Below are 5,443 nucleotides of genomic sequence, written 5' to 3'. Positions count from 1 at the left end.
CTGAAAATGTGGATTAAAACTAACAAGTTTTTTTAGTCTTTATGACATCCTATATATAAAATTGTATCATCTGCAATAGAAATAATAGTTTTACTTTTTTTATTCCAGTTCCTTTTTTTAAAGATTTATTTAAGGGAGCACCCGAGCAGGGGGGAGGGGCAGAGGAAGAAGGGGAAGCAGACTTCTCGCAGAGCAGGGAGCCAGATGTGGGCCTCGATCCCAGGACCCTGGGATCATGACCTGTGCCAAAGGCAGATGCTTAACTGACTGAGCCACCCAGGCTCCCCTTTTATTAGAATTTTTATGCTTTTTATTTCTTTTATCTTGCCTAATTGGTTTAGCTAGTATTATGTTGAATGGCAGTGGTGATTGTAGGCATTTTTGTGCCTAATTATAGAGGACAGTCTTGGAGTATTTCACCACTGAATATGATATTAGCTGTGGACTTGGTGTGTATGATTTTTATCCTCCAATTTTTAATGGGGTGTATCATATTTATTGGCTTTACTTGTTGAACCATCCTTGGATCCCAACTTTTATGGTTTATAATCCTTTTAATGTGTTGAATTCAGTTTACTAGAATTTTATTGACAAATTTTGCATTTGAATGTACATCATGGATAAAGTCCGTAGTTTCCCTTTCTTATATTACTCTTTAATATGAGGGTTTTAATGAGTTTGGGAGTGTTCTCTTAAGTATTTTGAAGGAGTTTGTGGATTGATGTTAATTGTTCCTTAAATGTTCAGTAGAATTTGTCTATCCAAACTATCTGGTCCTATACTTTTCTGTGTTGGAAGGTTTAATTACTGAATCTGTTACCATTTATTCGTCCATGTTTTACTGGATCAGTCTCCTTAGTCATTATGGGCCTTTTAGACTTTGTATTCCTTCAGGCTTCAGTCTTAGAAAAATATGTGTCTCTAGGACTATATCGATTTCTTGTAGGTTTTGTTTTCTGGGTATTTTGTAGTTCCTTGTTACTTTTTTCCTGCCTTGTGGCTTTCCTTTGGGAGCTGATTCTTTTCCATACTGGTAAGCTTTGATTCTGTTAAGCTTTTTTATCAACAGTAGGTTTTTGCCTTGTGTTACCTGAGACCTGACATCATTTTTTAGATCTAATCATCTATTTTAAACTGGTCTGGATCCTGGGATCAAGCCCCCACAAAGTTGGGCTCCCTGCTCAGCGGGGAGTCTGCTTCTCCCACTTCCTGTGCCCCTCCTCCTGCTTGTGCGTTCTCTTTTTCTCTCTCTAGCTCTTTCTCAGATAAATAAAATCTTTAAACAAATAAAAATAGAAAAAATAAACTGATAAAAATTTAAATTGATGTCCTTTAAAAGCTATCTTTTTACTCCTCTCCTCGAATTTTGTTTTTGTCGTCACAGTTTACCTTTTTCATATTTTATGTTCAGTAACAGATTGTAGCTATAGTTATTTTCAAAACTTTGTCCTTTAATTTATATTAGAGTTCATATTTTAACATTTGATTATTCTGAGTTTGAATATATACTTACCTTTCCTGGCATACATTGTATATTCATACATTTTTATATTGTTAATTGCCTGTTACTAAAAATCTATTGATTACTTTCATTTCAGCCTAAAGAACTCCTTTTAGCATTTCTTGTAAGACAGATCTGGTGGGCATTGAACTCCCTGTTTTTGTTTATTAGGGAAGCATTGTTGATTAGGGCAAGCCTTTATCTTTCCTTCATTTCTGAAGGGCAGTTTTTCCTGTTATGTATTCTTGGTTGGCAGTTTTTCTTTCAGCACTATGAATGTAGTATCCTGACCTCTCCTAACTTGTAGTATTCTTCTGATTTAATTTTTTTAAAAAGTCCACTTCTAGCCTATTGGGGGTTCCTTATATGAGTGAATTTTTTTTTTTTCCTGTTGCTGTTTTTATAATCCTTTCTCTTTCATTTTAGACAGTTGTATTATATCTTGGGGAAGATTGTTTGGAGTTGAAATTAATGTGGGCTTTTATTGCTAAACTCGGGTATCCAGATCTCCACAGTTTAAGATATTAAACCAGCTTAAATCAGCTTCTCTGTCCCTTTTCTTTCTCTCTTTCTGGAGGTCTAATAATGTGTAGGTTATTTCCCTCAAAGGTATCCTATATTTATGTAAGCTATCTTCACCCTTTTTTATTTTTTCTTTTTTTCTGAGTGGATGATATCAAAAAGTGGTCTTCTGTTCCATGTACTTCTTATACTTGATCCAGTTTGTTCTTTTTGTTTTTATGTAGTCTCCATGTCCGGTGTGGAGCCCAGTGCAGGGCTTGAATTCACAACCTGATATTCAAGACCTGAGCTGAGATCAAGCGTCAGGCACTTAACCGACTGAGCCATCCAGTCGCCCCTTGACCAGTTTGTTCTTGATGCTTTATATGTTATGTTTCATTTCATTCATTGTAAGGTTGACCCTGGAACAAGAGGGAGGCTGTGAGTACAGTCAGAATCTGTGTATAACTTTTGACTCCCCAAAAAACTTAGCTGCTAATAGCATACTGTTGACTGGAAGCCTTACCAATAATATAAATAGTCAAGTAACATATTTTGTATATGTGTTACATACTGGATTCTTACAGTGAAGTAAGCTACAGAAGAAAGATGTTTTTAAGAAAATCATAAGGAAGAGAAATTACATTTACAGTACTGTAAAAAATCTTCATATTAGTGGACCTGTATAGTTTAAACCCTTGTTGTTCAAGGGTCGACTATATTCTTCAGCTCCAGGATATGTAGTTCTTTTTTATGATCTCTCTCTTTTAAACTTTTCATTTTGTTCATGTATTATTTTTCTGATTTTGTTGACTTTGTGTTTTCTTGTAGCTTTACTGAGTTTCCTTAAAACAACTACTTTAAATACTTTATGGTAAATTGCAGATCTCCATGACTTTGGGGTTTATTAATAGAAAATTATTGTGTTCCCTTAGTGGTGTTATGTGTCCTATATTTTTCATATTCCTTGAAGTCTTGTATTGTTGTCTTCACATTTGAAGAAGCTAGTCATCTTCTCTAGTCTTTACCTCTTGGTGGCATTGGTAGAGAAATACGTTCTTTAGTCCTGTGAGGGATCTCAGGCTTTTTTCATATCTTTTCAGTGGATATGCCTGCTCTATAATTCTTGTTCCTTTGGTTTTTTTGCAGAAATCTTAAGATTGTGTGCTTTTCTCAGTCCTGCAAAGTGAGGCTGGGTACTGATAGTCTCAGGTTTGCTTTTCCTAGGAGAAAAGGTGCTGAATCCTCAAGTTTGTTTGGTTTCTCCCAATGCTACTAGTCAAGCCTGCCTTTAGAGCAGTACACACACGGAGTCAGCCATGGGGTGTGGGTGTATGCAGGTAAGCCACATAGACTTGGGTGTCTCCATGGGCTAGTTGGTGGAACCCACAAGCAAGGCATCCCCAGCATCTTGTGGGTAAGTTCCCTGGTGGAATTGTGAAGCAGTTAGTAGGATTGCATCCCATTGTTGCCCTCCTACCAAGAGCTCTACTATTCTCAGTAGCTGCTTTCTGCTCCCCAGTAAGGAAGCACAGCTAAGTATTCTGGATAGGGTAAGAAAGAAATGGGCCTCTTTGGTGGTGTCCTGCACAGCCAGGTAATCCAGGCACTCACAGGCTTTTATTTTCTCCCATGGGGAGAAGTCGGCCTGGCAGGGCTTTCTTCTCACTGAGTTGTGCTGCCTTAGAGGAGGCGTGATGTGAGTGAAGTGAAACTGTTCCTCTTACTCATTCCAGTGCATCCAGTCTCCATTTTCTTTTTTTCTTTTTTCCCTACTGGAGTGTATAACTTTTCCACTGGACTCTTGGACTCCACTCTCATCTCTTGGTGTTTTTGAGGGCAAGGACAGTAGAAAATTCTTACTTCAGCATCATGATCCAGTTTGAATGTTACTGGAGCTAATGAGGTTGATTTTCTAGGAAAAACTTGAAGATGCTTAAATCATTTTTATTCCATCCTTAATTGGTGTAATTTCCTGTTTTACTTAATTTTGCTTATAGAATTTTTAAAGTTTGTCCTTTCATAATGATATTTTTTGAAGAGGGGAAAAAATACCATTATGAAAGGACAAAAGTAGAAAGCCAGAGAGTTTGGGGAGAGAAAACAGTGACAACCTATTTAGACCAAGAACATTTTCCATGTTTCTTTTTGTGGTTAAAAAATATTAATGTAGTCTTGGGGCGCCTGGGTGGCACAGCGGTTAGGCGTCTGCCTTCGGCTCAGAGCGTGATCCCGGCGATCTGGGATCGAGCCCCACATCAGGCTCCTCTGCTGGGAGCCTGCTTCTTCCTCTCCCACTCCGCCTGCTTGTGTTCCCTCTCTCGCTGGCTGTCTCTATCTCTGTCAAATAAATAAATAAAATCTTTAAGATGGCATATTTTGGAAATTATATAAACTCAATCAAGTAGAAGAAAACCAAAACCAAATATAAAGTTTAGGTCTTATGGAGACCCAAATCTATGTTAGATATATTTGTTTAGCTGATGAAAGAGACAGAAAAAGATTTGGGGTGGTGGTAGAGAGGAGGGGAAGATGACTAAATGGAAAGTATGAGGATAATGGAAAGGGTATTTAGGACCAGATTTTAGAGAATTGTCTGCTAAGGAGCTTGAATTTTATTTGGAATGAGGAGGAAGCTGTTAAAACATTTATCAGTATAGGCCTGACAGCATTTAAATTATGCTTTAGAAAATTCATTCTTACGTGTGTTAAAATGTACCAAGCTTTGTTTTAATCAGATACAGTAGACTATCAGGTATGAAAATGATTGTCTTGAAGAAGGAGGTTTATACTAACAGACATGAGAGGAGAAAGAGTGAGGCATGTCATACGGTGAAGAAACAACTAGGGGAAGGACTAGGGTTAGTCAGGAGGAGAGAGGACAAGCTAAGTTGATTGGTATGTAAATTTGATGTATAAGGGTGAGGCTCTGATTGGTTGACTTGTATTATGATGGTGCATTTATGGGGAGACCCTTGCTATCTATAAGATTTAGCAAGCCTTGGAAGTAGTTGTGTTTCTTCCAAATCAAGGCCCCAAACGACCAAGCAGGAAGAATACAGAAAATAAGAAATTACTGTCAGTATGCTACATCACTTGAAGTTCTAACAAACGTACATTTTGTGTTTCATCAGCAAAAAACTATCAAGTTTAGAAACTATCTAATAGTCCTTTTGAAGTTGAATTAGAAAGTGAGAAAGTGGAGATGGGAAAACCTATTAGGAAGCTTAGGTAGTACCTGCACCCTAAGTAAATCATGGCCCCTGATAAGTCTCCCTTTTTGCCCCTTCTGTGTACTCACTTGCTTTTTAGGCATGTATGTGTATTTTAAATTTTTTTGTAAACTGGCTGTTTCTCCTGCCTGCCCTAAGGCACATTTGGTAAATGATCTTCAACTCTCTCTATATATTATAGTTTGAGACGGAGAGGTATAGAGAAAGG

Source organism: Ursus maritimus, assembly GCF_017311325.1.
Source record: "Ursus maritimus isolate PB19 chromosome Y unlocalized genomic scaffold, ASM1731132v1 scaffold_Y3, whole genome shotgun sequence".
Lineage (NCBI taxonomy): Eukaryota > Metazoa > Chordata > Mammalia > Carnivora > Ursidae > Ursus > Ursus maritimus.
The sequence above is the reverse complement of the archived record's forward strand: the minus strand, read 5'-3'. Positions refer to the sequence as shown.